Source organism: Calonectris borealis, chromosome 22 (assembly GCF_964195595.1).
Source record: "Calonectris borealis chromosome 22, bCalBor7.hap1.2, whole genome shotgun sequence".
Lineage (NCBI taxonomy): Eukaryota > Metazoa > Chordata > Aves > Procellariiformes > Procellariidae > Calonectris > Calonectris borealis.
In genome coordinates this window covers 1211979-1225828 of record NC_134333.1, presented here as the reverse complement: position 1 = coordinate 1225828, position 13850 = coordinate 1211979, and the positions used below count along the sequence as shown (strand labels likewise).

The 13850-nt window shown below is 44.0% G+C and overlaps 1 long non-coding RNA gene and 2 pseudogenes across 5 annotated transcripts; 1 reads left to right on the top strand and 2 right to left on the bottom strand.

The window, feature by feature from the left end:
- Positions 1-13850, bottom strand: part of LOC142091706 (von Willebrand factor A domain-containing protein 5A-like) — a 521312-nt pseudogene that overhangs the window by 167366 nt on the left and 340096 nt on the right.
- Positions 1-13850, bottom strand: part of LOC142091600 (epimerase family protein SDR39U1-like) — a 334998-nt pseudogene that overhangs the window by 159999 nt on the left and 161149 nt on the right.
- LOC142091601 (uncharacterized) lies at positions 1680-13030 on the top strand. 5 transcript variants are annotated; one of them, XR_012676856.1, is made up of 6 exons: positions 1680-1727; positions 2337-2507; positions 7834-7894; positions 9191-9378; positions 10952-11150; positions 11261-13030. It is a non-coding gene; the product is annotated as an uncharacterized LOC142091601 (long non-coding RNA). The 5 variants fall into 5 exon arrangements; XR_012676859.1 differs by lacking the exon at positions 2337-2507 and having other exon boundaries at positions 1706-1727; positions 11261-13028; XR_012676855.1 differs by lacking the exon at positions 1680-1727 and having other exon boundaries at positions 1735-2507; positions 11261-13028.

The following is a 13850-nucleotide window of genomic DNA, read 5'->3' as shown; positions in this document are numbered from 1 at the left end:
TGTCTGCAGAGTTGTTTCTCTCACATATTCTCACTCCTCTCTCCAGCTGCAATTGCTGTTGTGCAGCAACTTTTTTCTCCTTCTTAAATATGTTATCACAGAGGCGCTACCACCATCGCTGATGGGCTCGGCCTTGGCCAGTGGCGGGTCCATCTTGGAGCCGGCTGGCATTGGCTCTATCGGACATGGGGGAAGCTTCTAGCAGCTTCTCGCAGAAGCCACCCCTGTAGCCCCCCTGCTACCAAAACCTTGCCATACAGACCCAATACAATGGAATCAATCAGCAGTAAATAATAGCAGCAAGCAGTCATGTAGCAGCAATCAATATAACAGCAACAACCAATAACTGCAACAGCCGAGCAGGTATATACTATGACAGGTTACTACAAACTTACCGTTAGTGAAGCAACTTACCAACAATAGAACAACAGATATGACACATTACTTATATGGATATATATCGGTATCAAGTGAAGCAGACAGATCTCAGAAGGGGCCAAACTGTCCCAAACGGAAGGACAAACCAATCCCAGAAGGGGACCAACCATCCCAGAGGTGGGAGGACAAACTGAACCAATCCCAAAACTGGGCCCAAAGTGAGACCAATAAAACAACAGAGTCTCACTTCAAAGATGACCCATGTCAGAGTCTGGTGTCGGCCAGGTGTCCCCGGTGAGAGTCCAAGATCTCGTAGAAAGGTCATGTGGAGAATTCAACCTGTTTAGGAAAGAAGTACGTGCAGCACTTCTCAGTGAGTTCTTAGTGAGAGAGGCTCCATTTTGGATAAAAATTAAGTCCTTTTTATATCATAGAGACATAAGAGAGCATAGGACACCTTCACTTTGAGCAGCCAATAGATGCTGTCGATTTCTGGTTTTCACCTGTAGCAGTCAATAGGTGGTGATGTTTTCTGTTCTTGCAGACCAGTGTTATTTTCCCAGACTGTTTCCACTTTTTCAGACAGTAAGTTGTTGTTACCGTTTCTTGGTTTTTGCGCTTACCGATTTTATCTCAGGAGGTCTCCGGTTTCTTGGTACCCAGCTGTACTTCGAAGAGGCCAGCTGCAGTTCCGAGGATGTTTCTGCTTCCCAGGCCTAGTTCCCAGGCTCACAGTTCCAGGCTGGTAGGCATTTTCTTTTGGTCAGTGATTTTACCCCTCTAACCAGGTTGCCTTTCCGGCTGCTTACATCCCTCCATTCCTCGGTCTACAACCACTTATGGATCGGTAGGAGTGCGACTACACCGTATCTGATACATCTCCCTTGCTTCCTGATGTGTGAGGTGGAGGAGACTCATGTCTGATCAGGTCCAATGTTCTGACTTCTGGGAGGATTTGTCTGTTGGCACACAAGTATACAGAACCAGCCTGGATGAAAGAGACACACAGAGTGATTTGATATGAGATATCGTAAAGGAAATAAGTTTTGTAATAGTGGTGTCTCCGTGTGAGTTACACCTCTACACTTCAAATATACTCGCTGGAGAGCAAGAAAATGAAAGGACGTGAGGGAGACTTTCAGGTCCCCATAGCAAGAACACCTATATTTGATCAGCTGAATCATTCCTTTGGCTCCACTGATGGTTCTGACCGTTGGAGACCTGACTCACCAATAAATACCAGGATTTGGGTGCCCAGACGTAGGTCTGTTAATTTCTCCTCAGGTCAGCTGTGAGGATCCCACCCAAGAACATCCGCAGAAGGTCAGACTGAAGCCTTGCCTTGCTCGGTAACTTGATTCTTTAGATAACCATGAGCGAGCGTGTCAGCAAGACTATAGGAATAAGTCAACATATTTTGCTAGGGCGATGGAGTATTTTACTAGGCTCCAGAAACTTGTGCAGGGGTATATGCTGTCGTTCTTAGACACCATTTAATTTAATTTAATTTAATTTAATTAATTTTATTTAATTAATTTAATTCCTGTGACTGTGTAACTGGACCTGCAGGGATAATAATGAAGATTTAAATGCCCAATTTACATCTTCATTTGGATACCTAGAGTTAAGTATCCTCGTCTTCACCTGATTCTTGCCCGTGCTGACTACACTGAATCATGCTGTCCCCTGTAATGAAGAGTTCTTCACTGACTATAAAGTCACTGCAGGTATTTTGAACACATGAAGACACCTACACTGGGGTGTCTTCACCAGCAAATGGAAGCTAAGCATTGGGTTTTTTAACTAAAAGAACCAGAAAAGGAAAATGTGTTTTGTCTTATTCCCCCATTCTGGTGAAAATAGATTCTTTCCTGCAAATTCTTCTGGGGTTTGTTTTTCCCAGAAAGAAATGGATTTTCTGTAGTGCTGTCAAATAACACTCCTTTTCACCCTTGGAGCCAGGTCCCCTGAATATCCACAGAATAGAATTGACTGTTGATTACTTGTCTCCATCTTCACTCTGGAGTGAAACAAAAGCATGTTTATAGAGTAGATCCCTTTCAAGAGGCAACATGAATAAAATTGGAACGGGTTCTGTTCTTTCTATGCAGTCATCCAACACTACCTAGGTAAGCTCTGCAGTGTCAAAGACCTGCAGTGGCTCTCGAGAAATAGCCCTGGTGCTACAATGCAGACCCTCAGATCCATGCTTTAGAAGTTTGGGGGTTTGTTGGTTGGTTGGTTTTCTATGGTGGTTGGGTTTGGTTTTGTGTTGTTGGGTGGGGGTTTTGGGGGTTTTTTGGGGGTTTTTTGCCACTAAGCATAGCCCTCATAATAGTTCAGAATTTTTGAACAGGGAAAAAAAAAAGGCCTACACAGGCACACACATAAATGTAGGGCCACAGACACACTATGTGGTACTCAGAATAGATGCTCAAACAAGTGCTACACAGTTTGGACACATCAATCTTTACTCTGAGAAGAGACGGTGTCCCACCATGCATGTCTTAGCGGGTGGGTCATTCCTTCCTGGGAACTGTTTTGTCAGTTTGAAGAAGGTATTAGCTTTGCTACAGTGAGAGCCCATTTAGTACAATAGGAGTAGGTGGGTGGGTCAAAACAGCGTGTGCTCTGCTACTCGAGAGGAGATGCCACTGTACAAAGTGAATGTGCAAAGGGTTCATACAAAGTGAAACAGTTCATGTCCATCTAAGCTGTTCCATAAGCTGAAATAATACAGTTAGAGAGGATAATTTAGAGATTCTCTTTTGAATCACACCCCTACCCCAAAGCAAACCAGGACAGGTAGACTCTGCCACTGCCTGTGCTGGGAGAAGTCCACCACAGTAGCTTATCTTTAGTCATCCATTTTCAGGGAAAAGAACATGACCAAGCATCTTTTCTACTTACAAAGACAGAAATGAGGCTGAGGGAACACTGGAAAACGTGAGTGCAACAGAGGTGTTGGAGCTGAAGTTTCTCCACTTCTTCAGCCATATAAACACAACCTGGTTTCCTGCACAACAAGAAAAGGATTGTTACTAACCATTCCTATCCACAAGATAGGAATTTGGGTTGCACTAGGAGAATGAGTCAGGTGACAAAATGTAGGTATCTAGGGCCACTGGACTTGCCTTGGGATAGCCAAGAGGGCCTCTACGTGTCACTCCAGAAGAACAAAAGTCCTCTTTCTGCTCCTTCTGGCCCGGCCCCATTGGGTTGTCATCAGGTATCCTGAGACATCACAAAGGATATCAGGCACCTCTCCATAGGAAACCTACCTAAGTCTCTTCTCCCAAGTAACAAGCGATAGGACGAGAGGAAATGGCCTCAAGTTGCATGAAGGGAGGTTTAGATTGGACATTAGGAAAAATTTCTTTACTGAAAGAGTGGTCAGGCCTTGGAACAGGCTGCCCAGGGAAGTGGTTGAGTCACTGTGCCTGGAAATATTTAAAAGATGTGTAGATGAGGCACTTAGGGACACGGTTTAGTGGGCATGGTGTGTTGGGTTGACGGTTGGACTCCATGATCTTAGAGGTCTTTTCCAACCTTAATGATTCTATGATTCTATGAAAAATCTCACGTAGAACCTAGATAGCTGTCTCTGAAGTAGAAAACTACCTGCCAGTCAGAAAAACCATGCCTGGAACTCAGATGGCTCTATTGGCTGGACCTCCAATGACTATTGGGAAATGTGCTTATAGATGCCTTAATGTAGATTTCTTCTTTCTCAAGTAAATCCTGCCCTTGAAGTTCTAATCTGATTAATTCCATCCTTTCTGAACTTCAAACAATGCTGTAGGTCCCCAAATGCAGTTTAAACATTGTGCCTGTCAAAGGCATCAGTGTAGGCCCTAAGAAACGAGCATTGGGTCCAAAACAAAACCAGAGAATGAACACAGAAAATGGAAAATACAACTTCCCTGGTTGTCCCTCAACAATCGACAAGTGGCATTTCAGCATAAAGCAGGCAGTTTCTAATTATTTTGTGTGATATACAGTCTGCCTTCATCATCTGAGGTGCACACTGCTGAGACAGGTTCAACACCTCGTTCACCAGGCCTCCAGCCTGTCCTCAGGAGGGGGCTTATTTTGTCCCAGGCGCAGGACTTTGCAAATGACTAGCTATACTGAAATTACAACAGGCTCTCGTATTATGTGAACACTGTAAGAAAGGCTTTTGGTGGATTTCAGCTAGATCCACTAAATTCACTCAAAATACACTCAAGTCCAAGCTGCCTGTGTAGGCTCTCTCAAAAGTCAGTCTGCTGAGAACATCAACTGGAGTCTTGTGCACTTTTCTAGAAATGTCGGAACATGCAAAGCTTGGAGAAGAAAGCTACTTTAGTCCCTCCCTGAAATAAGTACTGATACCCAAAAGTGAAATGTTATGAATGCTTTAATAATAAAAGCAAGAAACGAGCAATAAACTTCAGAAGGAAATACTACTTCACTCCACCAAAAGATTTTTTTTTTTATAATCCATACTTTTTTAACTGTAAGAAATGTTGCTATTTACCTCTTTCCCATCTGTCTATTGTTTTGCTCGTGATTATATTTTTGGTTTGTTTAGCTGACAATGGTTCTTAGCATTCTTTTGGCTATAAATAGTATATGAATTTTAAACAAACAGTTCCAACAATTAGTTTGACATTTCTAAAAAAATTCATCCCTCTATTCCAGCTCAATCCATTGTTCACATTTGAAATTTCTTTGTTATAACTTCCCATGTTCCCATCATGGAAATGTTGAAAATGGTGTTAACTTTAGAGAAGAAAAGCCATCCCAAGCAAATGCTCCTATCCGTAGCTCTACCTCATTAACTCTATAATTCGTGAACCAGTCAATCAAGTCAATACCCAGTTGTCCTGTCCATCTGCTAAGTTATCTGGCAAGCCAATGACATCCTCTTCTGCATGTGCATTCAGTTTTTCATAATTTATTTCTGTTCATTCCATTGTTTAAACATTCCTTAGTCTAATTGTCCCTGAAAATTTCTATCACTCGTCTATGTCTCCACTGAGCCAGCTTTTTTCAGGGTTCGTGTCCTGAGGAAACTGGAATTCAGTGGGACCAGAATAAAAGATAGGACTTTATTTAAATTAAGATTTTTTCTTTCTTTCATTAAAAAAGGCCTTGAAATTCTTTTGCAATGGTGGTGATTATTCCTTCTGTTTCTGTGCATAGTTAGTACAACAGGTAAAGGCAGTGCTAATTAGAGCAAACAAAGGCTTTGCAAATAAAGCCTTTGACACTGCTGTGGGCTGCAGTGACAAGAGAATAGACTGTAATGAGAACTGTCTTACTCCCAGAGCATGAATCAAAGTTTGACTCTGGCCACTCGTTGCTTGATCACAAAGATATTTTTCCTCTCTCTGCCCGATTCCCACCAGGATATAAGCCGGACTAATTTCCTTTCAAAATGTCTTAATTTCCATTCTTCTTGTCATATATAATTAAAACAAATGACAAATAGAAATTGTGCTGTACGTATTCATTGAAACACATCTGAGAGCTCCCTAATTAGCTACACAATGCTTACAACTCTCCGGGGAGCGGCAGAAAACCAAACGCAGAGCTCATTATGGCTGTCAGCATTTTAACGAGCCCCTTGAGGAATGTGGTGCTACCTCACCGTCACTTTGTAGCTGTGGCAAAATCTGGCAAGGTGCCTTGAAGAAATGACAGGCAGAAGCAGAAAGAAAAGTTACTTGGAGTTTTAATGGAGCCCAGTGTGAGATGCGAGACCAGAAACCTACTTGGACAATGTGTTCCCACCGGGGCTCATTAGAGCAGAAACTCACAGACTTTGATTACAGGCAGCACAGAAAGCCATAGACTTCTCCTGTATCAAACTTCCCTTACAGAAGTCAAACAGCAAACCCCAGGTACCGGGAAGGTGGTCCTTTCAGTCAGTGATCCCCACACACGGCATGTGGAAAGGAAATGCCATGGACCCACCTCTCCAAACCTGCTCTTCCAAGGCACTGGCAGATGCACAGGTCCTGCTCTCCCTGCTTCAGTTATAGTGATCAGCCAAGACACTGTGACTGCAACACACACTGCTGACACATTCATGAACCACAAGCCTGCTGACAGGCTGCATCCTAACTCACACTCCCTCCTTCCACCCCGATCTGGGTCATCTCTGGATTCAAACACCTTCAGGCTTAAATGTTGCACCTCAGCCCCCACCCTCTGTTACATTAGGCCTTGAGCACCTCCTTCTCTGCTCCATGAGATCAAAACCATGAGCTTAAAGGCTTCTCTTGATGTCCATGTATCCCACTACCTCTTGCCAGCTCTGATAATGCTCCAAATAAGGAACTACAATAGCCTACCTTGTGACTGATGTAAGAACAAATTCCAGCAATGTTCATTATCTCCTTCTTACAGTGGAGGTAAAAAACCAGACTGAACAAAGGACCCTTTGGCACTGCCGCTCTGCTTCCCAAGTTCTGCTCCTTGCCACTTAGGGAGTACACTCACCCATGATCCCCTCTCACCATCGCTGAATCAGCATTTGTTTACTCTTTTGGAGTGAAACCTCAAGTCTACCTCGTAACAAAAGCAGAATATGGGCTTGGAAACAGTTTGAGATGCCCTGGAGTACCCCACCTGGCATCCAGCAGCCTATTCAGAAGAGTGTGGTTTTCGTGTAGTTTCTACATCATATTTAGTGGCCTGATGAGAATGTCCAGGTACCCCAAGGCACCTCAAATGTTTGGACAGGTGAACTGAGCTCTGTACAGCTGTATTAGGCAACTCAAAGATGGGTATAAGGATTTGCATGAATTCCAGAAGCTAAACAGAGTTCATTCCATCCTGGCTGCCGGAATGGTCACAACTAGACCACAAGAACTGGCCTAAGGATTTTCTTTTCAATCTATAGTACAGCAAAGATGATACATAAGTCTGAAGTAGGCATGTTGACTCTAGCTACAGTCCTGGAGCAAGAGGAACACCTCCAGAAGACAGCTCTTTCCACAGCTCCTTGAGACATCCCTGGCCACTACACTCATCAGGCACGATTTTCTCTGCTACATGTCTAGATTTGCAGCATTGTTATTTTTTAGCTGCACTGTGGCTGACCTTTACTTGTCACATTCCCCAGTCCCTCTAGATGCACGGGGTGCAACCAGGGTGTGAATCACGTAAGTCTTCACTCCATTCCTGACTTCCAAGTTCCGACTGTCCACAATGAGGCAAACGTCATTCACTCCTCGGCTCCCATAAATCCACAAATTCCCTCTGTGTTGTGGTGGGACGCTCCAGCCTGTTTGTTCCGGGGACCACAACCGCAGACAACAGGAACAAAACCGCATCATTTGGCTCCCTCTACAGTTCTCCATCAGTACCGTAGACAGTCTTGCAAATCCAGACACCGCTGTTCACATTTACACATATCATAATTGTTAAAAGTTTCCCACATTTTCCTTTTTCTTCCTTTTACAGCTAATGTAGCAATAGAAGTTCTTCTTGCGCCCTTGACATCCCTTGCAAAGCTGAACTTGAGGTGAGCGCTGGCTTTCCTAACACTGTTCCTACGTGCCCTGGCAATGTTTCTAAATCTTATTTGTAGCCTGTTCCTGCTGGCCACATCCATTTTCCCAAACTCTGCTAGCCGCCAAAATTGAGATGCCCCACCCAAATTGCCTGCTGGGAGTAGACTTTGGCTCATGCTAAATTCTGACTTGTTCCTGGGGGTTTCCCTGGGCCGCTTACCAGACTGCTGACAGTTTAGGAGTTTTGGCTTGTGTTCCAGCGCCTGGAAGTGTGGAGTTACCACTGCAGCAGCAACTTCCGAGGTGAATTCTTTTTCACCCTGGTCCTAGGGCCATCATTAAGACATTGCCTTAATTATGTCTATTTTCACAAGTGAAAGTATGGGTCTTAAACATGCAGTGGGAAAGACAAGAAAGCAAGAGAAAAAGCAAAGAATTCAGGCAGTATTCATTTGGCCTACAGCTACCAGCACTCCAGAAGGGCACATTTCCTCTATCATATGTCATAGATCATATGTCATAGCTGCCAGCCCCGTGCAGATGTCTTCAATACCCTAAAATATTGTTCAAGACCTGTGTTTAGGGACTAAAATGGCACTCTAGGTATGCCTAATGTGGTGTGGTGCCTAAACTCCCCTTCTAGTCATGGGAGAGCTTCCAAACAGAGTCACTGCAGCTGAGAGTTGTTCAGCACTGCCCAAGCAGACAACGTCTGGCTGGATGAACTGTTCTCTGAACTCAGCCATGGCAGTGACTAAATCCCCACGGACAACACTGTGAATTCAGATTCCGTGGCTGCCATGGAGATTCTCTCATGAAATGTGCGCATTGGATGTCCTTACTCAGTGCTAAATGCTACCGAAGACACTGCAGTGTCCTTGTTGGAAGGAACCTTGGGATTGTGACTCACTCAATAGTTATGAGATGGAAAAGGCTTCCTGCTGAAGGCAACTGGGTTCCCTCTGGTACTCTCAGGTTCTCTGGGAGTTGGAGACATGGTCCTGATTCCTGATGCAGCGTTGTAGGGTTCCTTCCCAAAGTCCTTCTGGAACTCTGGGTACCCCCCAATGTCCTTAAATGTCCCTAGTTACAGGATTGGGTAGGGAATACCTTGTGGATGAGTAGCCCATTCCAACCGCACTACCATTTTCTGATTTGCTGTCACCATTTTTGGCACTCCCAATGACCTTGATATGGACACGGAACATGGAATTATGGAGCTTCTTGAGGCATTTTAGACACAGGGAGACATTATTGTATTTTTTTTTTTCTCTTATGCAAATTTTGTAACAGAATTGTTTCCTTAGGTTTGGAAAGTATCACACAGAACTGCAGCAGGATGTTTTGATGACCTAGACCATACCAGACCAATACAACCAGTGGAAAACTGTAATATTCATTTTCTAAGAACAGGACAGATTGACGAGTGTTTGTGGATACTGAACTTGATAAAAAACTGAAATATCCAGAAGAATATTGAGGAAGATGTTGAAAGGTATGGTTTATCTCACTTGGCAGTATTTTTGGAAACCTGCAGGGTCAGAAAGTGATATTCCAGCCAACAGAAACAAGTGATGATTTAGAAACCTTCAGCCAAAAGAAAAAAGGAAAAGAAGCATTCTCGGGTGGGTGACCCTTTCATCACCCAAGATGACAAATACCATCCTAGGAAATATAACGGATACTGAAAGAAATCATGAGAAGAAATGTAGTTTTTATTTTAAGGCACTGATAGTTATTAAAAGTATCAATTTCTCTTCTTTCTCTTCCTCTCTTCTCTCCTCTCTCCTTTTTTTCCTTTCTTTCTGTTTTTAGGGGTTGGGGTTCTTTTGTTCTTTTTTGTTTGGTTTTTTTTTTTTTCGGGTTCTATCTGTTAAAGAGTTCCTTCAGAAGCTAAAAGAACACAAGGCTGAGGAACAAGAAAGTGATCTGCCAGGGACCTGGTGTTACTTGTTAAATTAAATATTGTTGCACACACAATTGACCTCAGTGTAGACACACATATCTGGACACATTAATCCCACAGTCAGTGTTCAAAGTAATTGAGATGAACTATAATGTAAGAGGATTTCTCTCTCTCTCTCTCTCGACCACAGACTACTGTCTCAGTTCTGGACAGTCGTATTGAAATATCTTTATTTCATTCAGATAGAATATCCAAAAGAGTAACACTTCAAAAGAGAATAAAAATTATTCCTGTTTCACGAACCATATTTCAATAGAAAAGATCAGGGAAATTTTCCCACCTACCTTGCTGCAGGACAGTTTGCATTTGTAATTCTTACAGGCAGACTGCTAAGGCTATCAGTCGAATTTCTGCCCTTCTTATCCCAAAATATACTGTACGAATGGAAAGTAAAAAAATACCTAAGGAAATTTGGTATTCAGTTACACTACAGTGAATATCTAACAGACTGACAGCATGCCTGTTTGTCTACCTATTCATCCTGCCTGCTGTAATTTTCTTCATATCCTTTGTGCATTAATGTCCATCCTAGTATCTTCATCTTGGACCAATCTTAGAGGATAGAAGAGAGTTATAAAATAATCTTTTCTATTTTGACCAAAATGAATCTGATTTACCTCTTAGAAATTGATTTCAGCCTTCCCTGATATCAAAGGGGAAATTCTAATTGTAACTGCTCAGCAGTGGTAATTTGTGACCAGGGAATGATCTGGCACAGAGGGCAAGAAGACTCAGCTACAAGAAGGGGTTAAACTGGCTGGAAGCAGGGATGCCAGAGACAGAACAGACTCCTTGCCAGGGAGTGAAGTTTCCCCTGGTGATGAGATAAGAAACAGCCTCAGCGTTGTCTTGTAGCCATCCTGGAATGGGAGGGCTCAGGGGCCCAAGCTCGGGGGCCACCTTTGGGCATCAGAGCTGGGCTGGGGGATGGACCCGTGGCTGGGCTGAGGTGCCCCATGCGACCGCTCACAGGATCGGTGCTGGTGCAAGTGGATATAAAAATCTGCTTGTGACGCATCTTGGCAGACTCCATGTAGAACTGGGTATTGCGGTAGGACTCTGCCCAATGCATTGTTCATTAATTTTTTCTTTTGCATTTAAGCACAAATGTGTTTAATTCGACTCGAGGGGTACCACAAAAATTCCTCAACAATATGATGCACCCCCACTTGAAGCGCTTTCGCTCTGTAGCTGAATCAGGTCTTCCAGTGCATAAACCTTCTCCAGATGGTTGTGCCTCTGCTCTGCCTGCCCATGTACTGCTGAAAGATGAACCTCCATCTGGAACTGATATGAGATGAGTCAGTTGTCCCACTGTTTACTTTTCCTGCTGGAATAACAAGTGTCCCTTGGCACTACTGCATTTGGGAATTTACCATTAACAGCCCACAATACCTCATATGTTTTGCAGATTTTTCAGACTATGACACAACTAGAACAGAGTGAAAACAAAATGTCATGGTTTAACCCCAATCGGCAACTAAGCACCACACCACCGCTGGCTCGGCCTCCCACCCTGCCCCTGGTGGGATGGGGGAGAGAATCTGAAGAGCAAAAGTAAGAAAATTCATGGGTTGAAGTAAAAACAGTTTAATACTTGAAATTTAATATAATGATGATGATGATGATGATGATGATGATGTAATGAAAAGTAAAACAACAAGGGGGGGAAGGGAACAAAACCCAGGGAAAAAGAACAAGTGATGCAACCACCCGCTGACCAATGCCCAGCCACTCCCCAAGCAGCGATCACTGCCCCCCCCGGCCAACTCCCCCCCAGTTTATATACTAAGCATGACGTCATGTGGTATGGAATATCCCTTTGGCCAGTTGGGTTAGCTGTCCTGGCTGTGCCCCCTCCCAACTCCTTGTGCACCTGGCAGAGCATGGGAAGCTGAAAAGTCCTTGAGTACCGTAAGCACTGCTTAGCAACAACAAAAACATCAGTGTGTTATCAACATTCTTCTCATAATAAATCCAAAACACAGCACTATACCAGCTGCTGGGAAGAAAATTAACTCTATCCCAGCAGAAACCAGGACACAGAATTTTCAGTCTGAAATAAGATCTTTACAAGTAGTTTTCCTATTTGTCTTTAAAATTTATTTTCTCTGTTACTTTGTTTCCCATTATGAGTCAAAATGGCAAGAAGCTGCTTATTTTTGTGTGACTACTATTTACATTAAAATGATTTATTTTTCCTAAACTCTGTTCTATAGATGTTTTGACTGTATAAATACATGTATTTTACACATTGGCAACTGAATTTTACATCTTAAAACAGACTGGAACAGGCTAGAGCCTTCAAACTCACATCAATCATGTTTAAACTTTAGTTAATTACTGAAACTCCATGCACGCCCTTACTTCATGAACATTTGTGTGCATTGTTATTGAAAGCAGAAAAAATAAGAATGGTCGTGGGTGGAATAACATTATAAAAAGAATCTTTTAGAAAGAAAATACGTAGACATGTTTTTACACATTGCAAAAAAAGGGGACCAAATTTTGGCATTACAAGAAGTTCCTCAAACTTTGCTGAAGAAATAAACAACCTTTACTGCTCAAGTAACCCTGAGGATACTGTAGTTCTTGTGATCCAGTTAATGTCAAAAGACCTGCTGGGTCTGTGACGAACCCTAAGAGGGCCCTGCAAGGAGTACAGGGAGTACAGCTGAAGTAGTGTTCAAGTGCAGTTACAGACCAAAGGGTGGCGTCATCTCTTGAGGTGGAGTTGTTGAAAGATTGGTTGCCAGAGGCATTCCTGTTTCTGACCAGTGACTCTATTAGTTGAGACGTACTCTGGAATACCAGATGTTGGGGTGATGAGTCCCACGCACTGTATACTTTGGTTTTCATTGTCCAGGTCTGGTGCTGATGCTGAGTTGTTAGAAGAAATTGTACACTGTGCCATTAGGTATTCTCTGAACTGCAGAGATGCTTTTCTTACCCATTATCCTGCTTTTTTTCTTTCCATTCACAGCTCCAGAGTTTGAATGCTTCAGCTCGGCAGGGATTTAGTCATCTCGTATGGTTTTCTAACATACTTGGCACTATAGGGTATTTCAGACAATCATAGAATCATAGAATCATAGAATCATACCGGTTGGAAAAGACCTCTAAGATCATCGTGTCCAACCGTCAACCCAACACACCATGCCCACTACACCATGTCCCTAAGGGCCTCATCTACACGTCCTTTAAATACCTCCAGGGATGGTGACTCAACCACTTCCCTGGGCAGCCTGTTCCAAGGCCTGACCACTCTTTCAGTAAAGAAATTTCTCCTAATGTCCAATCTAAACCTCCCTTGGTGCAACTTGAGGCCATTTCCTCTTGTCCTATCGCTAGTTACTTGGCAGAAGAGACCAACACCCACCTCGCTACAACCTCCTTTCAGGTAGTTGTAGAGCGCGATGAGGTCTCCCCTCAGCCTCCTCTTCTCCAGGCTAAACAACCCCAGTTCCCTCAGCCGCTCCTCATAAGGCTTGTGCTCCAGGCCCTTCACCAGCTTCCTTGCCCTTCTCTGGACACGCTCCAGCACCTCCATGTCCTTCTTGTAGTGAGGGGCCCAAAACTGAACACAGTATTCGAGGTGCGGCCTCACCAGTGCCAAGTTCAGGGGCACGATCACCTCCCTACTCCTGCTGGCCACACGACTTCTGATACAGGCCAGGATGCCGTTGGCCTTCTTGGCCACCTGGGCACACTGCCGGCTCATGTTCAGCCGACTGTCAATCAGCACCCCCAGGTCCTTTTCCTCCGGGCAGCTTTCCAGCCACTCTTCCCCAAGCCTGTAGCGTTGCCTGGGGTTGTTGTGGCCGAAGTGCAGGGCCCGGCACTTGGCCTTGTTGAACCTCATACAGTTGGCCTCGGCCCATCGATCCAGCCTGTCCAGGTCCCTCTGCAGAGCCTTCCCACCCTCCGGCAGATCAACACTCCCGGCCAACTTGGTGTCGTCTGCAAACTTACTGAGGGAGCACTCGATCCCCTCATCCAGA